Source organism: Aotus nancymaae, unplaced genomic scaffold, assembly GCF_030222135.1.
Source record: "Aotus nancymaae isolate 86718 unplaced genomic scaffold, 86718_ANA_hifiasm-v0.15.2.pri h1tg000115l, whole genome shotgun sequence".
In the NCBI taxonomy this organism is placed as follows: domain Eukaryota; kingdom Metazoa; phylum Chordata; class Mammalia; order Primates; family Aotidae; genus Aotus; species Aotus nancymaae.
This window is the reverse complement of record NW_026988530.1, coordinates 9,556,704-9,568,854: the sequence shown is the minus strand read 5'-3', so window position 1 is coordinate 9,568,854 and position 12,151 is coordinate 9,556,704. Positions and strand designations below refer to the sequence as shown.

Sequence of the window (12,151 nt, the reverse complement as noted above, 5' to 3'; positions counted from 1 at the left end):
CGGCGCCCGGGGCGCAAGGGGGCGGCCCCGCTCACCGCGCCTTCCCCCGGAGCCGCCCGCCGCCGCGCCGGCCTCCTGCGCTGAGGTGACCTGCGCCCCGGACGGCGCCGGAGCCGGGGGCGGGATGGGGGCGGCGGCCTGAGGGGGCTGCGAGAGCGGGAGGCCGGGAGCGGGGCCCCTAGGGGGCAACGTAGGGAAGGCTCGGGGACGGACGCCTGCTCTCTGAGGAGAACCGCCTGGAAAATGGAGCCACCGGAGGGGGAGGCGGCGGGAGCGGCGGCTGAGGGAAGCAGGAAGAGCCCAGGGCAGGGTCCCGCCGCGTCCTCCTCCCTCCGGCGGGGCTGCGCGCCCGGGATGGTCCCTTTCTCCCAGGCTGGGCGAGTCGCGGCGCGGGAGGGGCTGGGTCCGCGGCGGCGGTGGCGGGGTCAGCCCTGGCGGGGACCGATCCCGCGGCGATTGGCGTCTGGTCGCCCACCCCGGACACTTACTTGGTAGAGTCGAAGAGAAGTGTTGCCCCTGAGGGCAGAGGGCGGCGCGATGAGTCGACGGGGACAGTGCCGTGGCCACCCGCCCGCACCCAGCCGTCAGCCACTCCAGGACACAAACCCGAGCGCGCCTGGAGGACCGCGGACCGCAAAGCCCCAGGCTGGGAAAACGGTGGCCGGGGCTTCCAGCCCAGCCTCGGGGCTCTGTTACCCCTGCCCTAAGTGGGGGGGATTCAGTCTGACCTGGGGGCGGGGGTGGGGGGGCTGGCACCGTGAAGCCCGCGGAGAGGCGCCTCTTTTATCTGAGCCTGGGCGGCTGCCATCATCATCGCTGCAATCTTTGTTTTGGTTGCCCCAGGCACACACCTGTAAACCGAAGTGGAGTTTTGAAAAACAACATCTTGTCCATAGGTCTGGAGGTTTTTCAGACTCGATTTAGAGAAGAAACAAGTTACAATTTTGTCATCGACCTAAAGTTGTCATTATTGTATTTGCATTTACCATCGATTTACAAAAAGTTATCCCAAATACCCTTCCTCAAAAGTGGGCAGAAACTAGGTGGTAATAAGAAGAAAGGGTTACAACAGATGATGCAAGAAATCTCTGCCCGGCCACCTACTAGGTTTATGATTTGAAGAGGAGTCTCAGTTGATCCTCTAGTCTCCAGCTAGGCTCACAGCTAAACTATTCAAGACATAAGGATCACATAAGTATGAAAAAAATTACAACAACTAACAGTGATCACTCGCCACCGTAAAACAGGCACTGTGCTGAACATTTTACATGCATCAGTTCAATTCTCACAACAACCCTCTATGTCATCTTTTCTCAGCCATATTCTAAATAGACTGATGTGCTGAGAGTCCGAATGTATGAACACCAAAAATAATAGCTCACTTCCCCGTGAGCTATTACACGGTGAGCAAATACATGGGCATTGGAGCTGAGAAAGATGATGGAAGGAATGCATGGAATGGAGAATTTCTAGTCCAGTTTGCAAGCTGAAAGTGACTACTTAGCTCTGCATGTGGAACTGCAGATACAGGAAGGGGAGTCTGGCCAGATTACAGGCAATGAACAGATCAGGATTATTTACAGTTAATAAAACTGAAGCTCGAATAGGTTAACTTTTCCCTGGTCACACAGTAGGTAATGATGAACCAAGACTCAACCCCCACTCTGGATTCCAAGTCCAGTTCCCTTTCCACCATTCCAGGCCCTGTCCTTTGCACATCACCATCATATCCCCATTCCAGGCAAAGCAAAGCACACAGTGTCTCTTCCCAAGGGAAAGAAGAAACTGTTAATTGTGTAATTACTCAAAAGCAAGGGACAATTTTTATTGTGTTCTTATTTTGGTTTCATGTTTGTTTTGAGAGAGAGCCGCACACGAGGTCATGGGTAGAATGGTGCAGCTCTTGAAACTCCAGCCAAAAAATCAATAGTCACACTCATTTTCAAAGAACTGAAAACAATGTGTCCCAAGACTGCCATGATCAAAGAATCTGGCATACATCTCATGAAGATTATTTGGGACATGGCTGCAGTTCTTTGAATGCCCCAGGTGCATGTTCTATAGTTTTTAGAACACAACACTTGTATTAGCTTTAGTTACTCCAGCTGTAAAATGAAGTCTTAGGCAAGTTACTTTAACCTCCTGAGCCAATTTCTGTCAAATGGTGAAAAAAATAATTTCTTTCTTAGAGTGTGTGGGTCGACTAGATGAGACATGCTGGTTCTTTGTAATCTGTACATCTCTATTAAAGTCAGATATCATCATTATCATAATCTGCTAAGGATCACCCAGGCAGAGTTATTCTGGGCAAAGTTCTTTCTTCCTAGGGTGTTAAGAAAAGTTTGGGATGGGCCAGACACGGTGGTTCATGTAAGGTTTGTTCTTGCTGAGTTTAAAAGGAAGAAACTGAGGCCAATACAAGAAGATCCAATATGAAGGAATTTATTCAGGCTCCCAGGCAAGGTTCTGCAGTCCGACGGGAGGGGCTGGAGAAGTCGCACGGACTCCTCTCAGACGTGGGGTTTTATAGGGAGTGAAGGAGCTCAATTGGTTGTGGGAGAGCAGGACTACTATTGGGTAAGGTTACAAGCCTTTGTTTGCATATAGGACTTGGCTGCTATTGTTTAGAATTATTCGGCTGCTATTGGCTAGAAAGACTTGGCTGCTTATTGGCTAGAATCACAAGACCCCACTTGCATACTGGGTTCTTTAAGAGAAAGCCAGGCTGTGCAAGAAGGGGAGAAGGGAACATGCCTGAGCATGTCCGAGCTTTCAGAAAAAAGGGGGGGTGGTGTGCGTCCGAGCTCCCGGCGAGGCAGCCAGCCTTACAGTTCACACATATGATCCCAGCACTTTGAGAGGCCAAGGCAGGCAGATCACCTGAGGTCAGGAGTTTGAGACCAGCCTGGCCAACATGGTGAAAACCCATCTCTACTAAAAATACAAAAAAAAAAAAAAAAAAATTAACCAGGCATGGTGGCAGCCACCTGTAGTCGCAGCTGAGGCAGGAGAATTGCTTGAACCTGCGAGGTGGAGGTTGCAGTGAGCTGAGATTGGGCCACTGCACTATAGCCTGTGTGACAGAGCAAGACTCTGTCTCAAAAATAAATAAATAAATAAATAAGTTTGGTATAATACTAGCAATTGCAGAATCCTGTCAAGACACTACTAGAGGGAAAGGAACAGTTGGGGAAGAGAAGCATGTTCACCTTTTCATTTCTGGGAAGCAAACATGAAGGAAGGAATATAAGCATCTTTTGCTTAAGATCTCTGTGACTTTGAGTAGAACCACGAAAAACATAAACACACCCAGTGACATCCCAATAATAGCTTGGGTTTACGCAGTTCTCATCCTCCCAAGACTTCAAAGTTCTTTCATATTTATTATCTCATCTATCTTCTCAGCATCCCTCAGAAGCAATGAAGACAGATATGATTATTTCCATGTAGATGGGGAAAAAAAACAAGATATAGAGAAGTTATTGCTCAAAAATCATGCACTGAAATATCCAGTCCAGAGCACTCTTCGGTAAACTTTGGTACTGTGCTTTCACACGGATATATATACATGTGTCTGATTATCATTTTCCTTCACAACTTGCTTCTCCAGTTGCCATGATATTGGTAAGTGACAGTGTTCATTCAGTTGTTCAAACTAAAAGCCTAGAGGTCATCTTTGATTTCCCGTTTCCTCTCCAACAATTCTCCCAAAATGCATTTCAGTTTATACCCACTTTCCTTTGCCTCCAGTGCAAGTTTATTTAAGCCCCCATCACCCTTTGTCTCTGGCCCTCCTAAACTAGCCTCTCTGTTTCCATACTGGTCCCCATAATCTGGCCCAGAATGTAGTAACATTCAGAGTGAGCCACAAAAAATGCATAACATACCAAGTGTCTACCTTGCTCAAAACACATCACTTTCTTCCCATCATGCTTGAAAGTTAAAGTCAAACATCGTCTTTGTCTTACAAGACTCGCTGTCACTGGACCCTGCACCATGACATCCCAGTATGGTACTCTGTCTTCTTTGCAGCACTTTTTGCTGTCCGATTTTTTGATTCCTTATTTATTGCCTATCTTCTTTACCCGAATATAAGTTCCCTGAAGGCAGGGACTGAGTCTGTTTTCTTCACCATTATGTCCCTGATAGCCAACACATACTGGGTTCCAGTGACTAATTCTCAAATAAGGAGTTAATCAAGTATACAGTTATATTTCTTGCTATCCTAAAGCTACATAGATCCTTAGTACCTCACTGCCCTACAGATGGGAAATCAGGCAGGCAGTGTTCCAAGTTCCATTAAGAGTCTTTCTTATAATCCATCAATCAGTAAGTTTGATGTAGAAGATAAGGACACATGATTTTTGATTCTTCCTCTTATATTTCACAGTTAAGTGACAGAAACAGCTAAATACCATCTCTGTAATGCAGAACATAAATGCAATGCCAGTTTATCTTTATTCAAGGTCTCAGTTAGTGACGTCACCATCCCCTTAGTTCCCCAGGCAAGCAAGAAAATGCAGATTATCTTCGGCTTCCCCTTCTCCTCCTGATCCCTCCCCTCCTACCATCCAGATGGATGATCCAGAGATCATCAGAAGTGCGTTTTAGATCTCTCTTTTCCTCCCAATCCTTATTTCAGTCCTGCCTATCTCCTACTTGGACAAAAAGTACCTGCTTCCATTTCTCTCTAGTGTACCTGACTATGGAGAGGGCTTTGGAGTCAAAGGTTCTACCACCTACTAACTGGGTGAACTTGGGCTAGGTTCTGTGCTTGAGTTCTCCTGTAAAATGGGCATAACAATACCACCTACTCAGAGTTTCTGTGGTGATTTTATATACATTAATAAAAATGAAATGCTTAAAACTATGCCTGACACATGGTAAGTGCTTACTAAATGACAGTATTATTTTTATAGCTCCACTACCTAACTGAATGACTCTGCAAATTTCTTTGAGTTTCAACTTCCTTATCTATAGGAATGGATACAATATTATATACTTTGAAAGTTTGATGTAAAGAAACTAGGGACAAAATGAAAAATCTAGTATAGCACCTTCCTGGCACATCAGAGGGACCCAATAAAATGCTTGTTTCTTGCCTTTTTTTAACTATGTATCTGTCTGCATCTGTTTCCATATAATTAGGAAGTGGATTGGATTCTATCTAAGGTTCCTTCCAGCATTAATTATTCCATCCCAATTGCACAAAGGACATGTAAGGGCAATGGAATCCCCTTGTAGAAAGCCAAGTGGTCATGAGGCACCATAGTTGTCAGGAAACCGGGCTCTTAGTTAGAGTCAGGCAAGCCCAGAGAGGCTATTTTGGTCTGCAGTAGTGGGAAGGTGGTGCAAACTCCACTGTCTGGCAAAAAATTTGAGCAGATGGAATATTTATAGGCACTCCCCGAGGATTTCAGTTCAATCAGGAAGGATGCTAGGAAGAAAGTTAGACTGATGAGTAGGAGGTAACTGAACTGCATCTTCCTCCAGCCTTCTTGAAACAGGTCTGAACATTTGAGGTGCTGTTTTTTGGATTTTTTTTTTTTTTTTTAGACAGGGTCTTACTCTGTCACCCAGGCTGCAGTGCAGTGGCACAATATCACTATAACCTCCACCTCCCAGCTCAAGCAATCCTCCCACCTCAGCCTCCCAAGTATCTGGGACTACAGGCACGCACCACCATGCCCAGCTAATATTTTATATTTTTGGTAGAGATGGGGCTTTGCCATGTTGGCCAGGCAGATCTCGAACTCCTGAGCTCAGGCAATCCGCCCGCCTTGGCCAAAGTGTTGGGATTACAGGCATGAGCCACTGCGCCCGGCTAGAGAAGCTGTGTTTGACAAAGAAATACCTGGGGAAAGTTAGGGTTCTTCAAATGGACTAATTCTAACCCAGCCCTCAGGGAGAGATCCTTAAGGTTTAATGCAATCAGAACCACCTGCAACACTGGTTTAACATTGAGATGCCCTCGCCTCATCCCTGGAGAGTTAGTAGGTCCAGTCTGGGTTTAAGAATCAGGTGATTCTAATGTACATGACGCTGGGACCACAAATTGAGAAACACAAATGTAGACTTACCTGCCCAGAGGCACATTTAAAGGGAAATAACCCAGGCACTGACCAGGGAAGCTGATTTACAAAGGGCACTCTGGGGCTTTGTTTTTACTAAGAAGGCTGTGGAATCCTGGAGCCAGAGCTGGTTTGCTAGTGATAACAGGAGAGGGATTGAGGGTGGCCACCTCCATTCATCCCAGTCTGTGCCCCTCTTCCCTGCCCACCCTCCATGCAGTGCTCAGCCTCTCCTCTTAATAAATTCTGGACAGAGTTTTAAAGTATATCAGTTTTAAAAGGGAGCTAGAATATTCCCCTGCCCAGAGAAACACACATGAGGGTCCCAATTCCCTCTAGGACCCCAAATGTGAACAGAGGTCACCCATATCAAGCCCCAGAAAGTCCTGTTGTTTAGTACTGTTAAATTTAAATGAAAACATGCCTGAAAATTAGATGCCTCTAATATATTTCTGACCCAAGTTCATTCAAAGATACATTTAACCTGTATGAGGAAAAAAATAATAAGATTTGTTCTTTTCTATTAAAACTACTTTTTCTGGTCAAATGTCATTATCATTTTAAAAGTTCAAACCTTGAAGTGGTCTTTTGGCTTACAAGCAAACTTTACCTAAACCAAAGTATTAGAGACTAGATAAAGATCCATTGCTTTATCTAATGATCTTTGGAAAATGAAATTCCATAATCTTCCTTGGTGACCATCTTTGTATATTAAAGATTGTTTATCAATTTTCAGACTTCTTTCTTTCTGACCAAATTTAAAGATAATGGTAAACTTTTGTAATGCATCTAAATAGCCCAGCTTAAAAATACACACAAACAGAAAACATGTGCATGGATTCACTAGAGACTCAAAAATTATGACCCAGGTTTCTTTTTAAATGATAGTGTCAGGCAAAAGATGGCCGCCTTTATCAGTTTATCCACCCTAATTCATATGTATAGTCAAATACAAGCCTATATTCTGTGATTCCATAATGAATAGAAATGATCCCATCATAACATTTTCTTCTGTCTATAGCTAGTTCTTCTTTTTATTTATTTCTTTTCTTTTCTTTTTGTTTTTTGGAACAGAGTCTCACTCTGTCACCCAGGCTGGAGTGAAATGGCATGATCTCAGCTCACGGCAATTTCTGCCTCCCAGGCTCAAGTGATTCTCCTGCCTCAGCCTCCAGAGTAACTGGGATCACAGGCATACCCCACCACACCCGGGAATTTTTTGTATTTTTGGTAGAGATGAGGTTTTACCATGCTGGTCTCAAACTCCTGACCTCAACTGATCCACCTACCTCCGCCTCCCAAAGTGTTGGGATTGCAGGCGTGAGCCACTGCGCCCAGCCAACATAAGTTTAAAAATTAAATTCCATCGTCTTTTTATGACATATAAATTAATCTGGTAGAATATCTGATACATTTATTATAAAGCTTTCCCCATATAAATTACATATGTAATCAAAGTACTGAGTAACTCATCAAAAAATTTAGTAATGATTGATGTTACTGAATTAAACCTAAGTGTAGCAACATAGAAAATAATGTTTTAAATAATCTATCTCAAAATAATCTCTTTCCCCTGTAATTCAAATAAGAGGCTGTGGAGTTTTTTAAAAAGTAGGAATCCAAGATGGTATCAGTCCAGTTGACATTCTTTCTCTTTGACAAGATTGTGGAAGACTAAAGATTAAGATAATTTCCTTGTTTTCCATAATGCTTTTATGCAAAAATGATGATTTGCATAATTTCTTTTCAGTCTCAATTGAATTTCTGAAGCTATTTTTCAAGCAAACTTCCACATGTCTCCAGTGTACACCATCTGTCTCATCTCTCTTTCTCTCCTTTTTTAAAGTATTACAATTATCTTGTAACAGGAGCTGTCAAATCTTTATTCCCCAAGGATCCTTTCTTTTGATAAATGAAAAGGAACTGTATATATTGTTATGTGTAGTTGTATGAATGTGACGGGGGTTAAGGAAAGGTTACGTGTTCAGAGCAGTAATGGCTAAGTTGACATATTAGAGGAAATGTGATCAGGTAAGTTGGCTAGAGTTTTTAAATCAGATTCTTCACTATAGGAAAATGAAGAAATGTGTGGTCAGAAGGTCGGGGGAGGGAGGATGTTAAAGCAAAGAAGAATTTGAAAATAGTCTGTGGCCCATACTACAAAGCATTAAGGAAAATATGGGGGGGAAGAGGAATGGCTTTACTCACAGGCTGCAAATTGCTTATAAAGCCTATTGGCATTTGCAAATGGTTGATGCTTTTACTAAGCGAATCAAGTTTTATGTTTACATAGTAAGTATATACCCAGCAGGAACTTCCAGGAAATCACATGGATTGCCAAGAAAAAGTCCTCATTGAAGTATTATTTAGAAAAAAAAATCCTGCCAAAAACATTAAAGAGGCTTTTTAAAAATTGAAATTCACAAGGAAATGCAATAGATAGAATTTATGTAGTACTCAGAATTTACAACTAATATATTTTACAGCATTTCATAAAACTTTTATTTGCGACTCAATTTCAATCACTTTGTAGAGCTCCAATTACTGAAAAGTATAGTTAAAGTTTTAGCTATCCAGAATTATTAAAGGACGGTTCACTGTAAAAAAACAAATTTTATTTGGAGGAAAACATTTAAAATATAGTATGTATCGGCCGGGCACAGTGGCTCACACCTGTAATACCAGTACTTTGGAAGGCTGAGGCAGACAGATCAGTTGAGGTCAGCAGTTTGAGACCAGGCTTGTCAACATAATGAAATTCCTTTTCTACTGAAAATAAAAAAGAATTAGCCAGGCCTGGTGGTGCATGCCCATAATCCCAGCTACTACTCAGGAGGCTGAGGCAAGAGAATCGCTGGAATCCAGGAGGCGGAGGTTGCACTGAGCTGAGATTTCGCCATTGCACTCCAGCCTGGGAAATAGAGCGAGACTCTGTCTCAAAAAACATAAATAAAACAAACAAACAAATAAATAACTAAAAATTTATGTATATTACACACATATATAGTATGTATCACTGACTTTTGAAATAGAAGACATTGAAAACGTTTACAGATGATTGCAGTCCACCATTATAAACATCAGTTATTATATAAACAGAGTACTTATTATATAAAGAGAGTAGTTAAGACTATAGAGTCAGACAGAGCTTGGGTTAGTCCTGGCTCAAAATTTCTATTTATGTGACTTTAAGAAAGCCATTTTACCTACATAAGCCTTAGTTTCATTGTCTGTAAAATGGAAATAATGGTAGCTATCTCATAGATTGTCATGAAGCTTAAAAGAGATACTACCTTTGCTTATTTTTTTAATGTTTATTTATTTATGTATTTATTTTGAGACAGAATCTTGCTCTGTCACTCAGGCTGGAGTGCAGTCGAGTGATCTTGGCTCAATGCAACCTCTGCCTCCCGGGTGCAAGCAATTCTTCTGCCTCAGCCTCCTAAGTAGCTGGGATTACAGGTGTGTACCACCACACCTTGCTAATTTTATTTTTTTTTTTTGAGACAGCCTTGCTCTATCACTAGGCTAGAGTGCAGTAGCACGATCTCGGCTCACTGCAGCCTCTGACTCCTGGGTTCAAGCAATTCTCCTGCCTCAGCCTCCCGAGTAGCTGGGACTACAGGCACATGCCACCACGCTTGACTAATTTTTGTATTTTTAGTAGAGACGGGGTTTCACCATGTTGGCCAGGATGGTCTCAATCTTTTGACCTCAGGTGATCCGCCTGCCTCAGCCTCCAAAAGTGCTCGGATTACAGACACATGCCACCGCACCAGGCCATTTTTGTATTTTTAACAGAGACAGGGTTTCACCATGTAGGCCAGGCTGGTCTCGAACTCCTGATCTCAAGTGATCTGCCTGCCTCTGCCTCCCAAAGTGCTGGGATTAACAGGTGTGAGCCACCTCACCCAGCCAAAAGAGATAATATATTTGAAGTGTTTAGTGTATTTACATGGCTCTTAGAACTCAGTAAAACTTAACTAGTCCTACTATCATTAGTGTTAATGTTGGTATTGCCATAATTATTTTGCATTGAGACATTTTATAGCAGTTTTCTCTTGATAACACTAGAATTCTATATAAATATGTATATATATGTGTGTGTGTGTTTTTATATATATATATATATATATTTTTTTTTTTTTTTTTTTTGAGATGGAGTTTGCTTTTGTTGCCCAGGCTGGAGTGCAATGGCTTACCACAACCTCCGCCTCCTGGGTTCAAGTGATTCTCCTGCCTCAGCCTCCCAAGTAGTTGGGATTACAGGCATGTGCCACCACACCCAGCTAATTTTGTATTTTTAGTAGAGATGGAGTTTCTCCATGTTGGTCAGGCTGGTCTTGAACTCCCAACCTCAGGTGATCCACCTGCCTCAGCCTCCCAAAGTGCTGGGATTGCATGTGTGAGCCACCGCACCCAGCAGAATTCTGTATTTGTAAATCTTGTACAGACATGCCACAGAGTGACTTTTCCATCAACAACACACTGCATATATGATGATGGGCTCATAGAATCATAATTGGAGCTGTAAAATTCCTGTTGCCTAGTGAAGTTGTAGCTATCATAAAGTTATGGTGTAATGTATTCATCACATGTTTCTGGTGATGCTGGGGGAAACAAGCCTACTGTGCTGCCAGGGGTATAACAGTATAGCATATACAGTTATGATGCTAATGGTAATAAATGACTGTGTTACTGGATTATGTATTTCTTCTACTATGCTTTTTAATCATTATTTTAGTGTACTCCTACTTATTAAACACAAAACTGGTGCTGTGTGGAGTTGCTTGGAAGTTGGCGGCACGGGGCTGAAGGCTAGCAGACGGAGCAATCATGGCACACAAACACATTTGCTATTCTGACAAATCCGACGACGAGGAGTTTGAGTATCGGCACGTCATGCTAGCCAAAGACATAGCCAAGCTGGTCCCTAAAACCCATTTGATGTCTGAATCTGAATAGAGGAATCTTGGCATTCAGCAGAGTCAGGGATGGATCCATTATATGATCCCTGAACCAGAACCTCACATCTCACTGTTCCAGCACACGCTACCCAAGAAGTCAAAAGAACGAAGCTGGCAAGCCACTTTTCGGCCTCAAGCTTTACACAGCTGTCCTTACTGCCTAATATCCTTCTGATAACATTATTATGTTGCCTTCTTGTTTCTCACTTTGATATTTAAAAGATGTTCAATATACTGTTCGAATGTGCTGGTAACTGCTTTGCTTTTTGAATAGCCACCATCACAGCCCAGCCAGATGAGTGCTCAGTGGACCCACAGCCTCTGCTGAATGTGACGCCAGAAGCTACGGTGTGCTCTGTATCCAGAACACACTTGGCAGATGGAGGAAGCATCTGAGGTTAAGCCCATGGCTGACACAGAGATCGTGTAAACTTACTGTTTTTGTTTTTCCCTGCCGGGTGTTGTATGTATAGTGACTTTCAGATGTATGTTTCAGTGTACTAGAAACTTTCCATTTTATTCAAGAAATCTGTTCATGTTAAAAGCCTTGATTAAAGAGAAAGTTTTTATTTAAAAAAAAAAAAAAACAACCTAACTGTGAAACAGCTTCAGGCAGGTCCTTCAGGAGGCATACCTGAAGAAAACATTGTTATTGTAGAAGATGACAGCTCCCTGTGTGCTCTTGCCCTTGAAAACCTTCCAGTAAGACAAGACATGGAGGCAAAGGACAGTAAGCCTGATGGCCGTGACACCCTGTAGGCCTAGGCTAATATGTGTGCTATGTCTTCATTTTTCACAAAGAAGTTTAAAATGAAAAAAAATTAAAGAATGAAATCATATCTTCTGCAGCAACATGGATGGAGCTTGGGACCATTAACTCAAGTGAACTAACATAGAAACAGAAAGCCAAATGCTGCATGTTCTCACTCCTAAGTGGGAGCTAATCAATAAGTGCACATGGAAATAAAGGTGAAAATTATAGACACAGGGGACCCCCAAGAGGGGGAAGGTGGGTGAGGAGCAGGGATTGAAAAAGTACCACTTGAGTACAATGCTCACTATTTGGGTAATAGGTACACTAGAAGTTTAAACCACACCGGTACACATATACCC

At 42.8% G+C, this 12,151-nt stretch overlaps 1 pseudogene; it reads left to right on the top strand.

The window, feature by feature from the left end:
• Positions 1 to 10,907: 10,907 nt before the first annotated feature.
• Positions 10,908 to 11,213, top strand: LOC105720588 (cyclin-dependent kinases regulatory subunit 1-like; annotated as a pseudogene).
• The last annotated feature ends 938 nt before the right edge of the window (positions 11,214 to 12,151 follow it).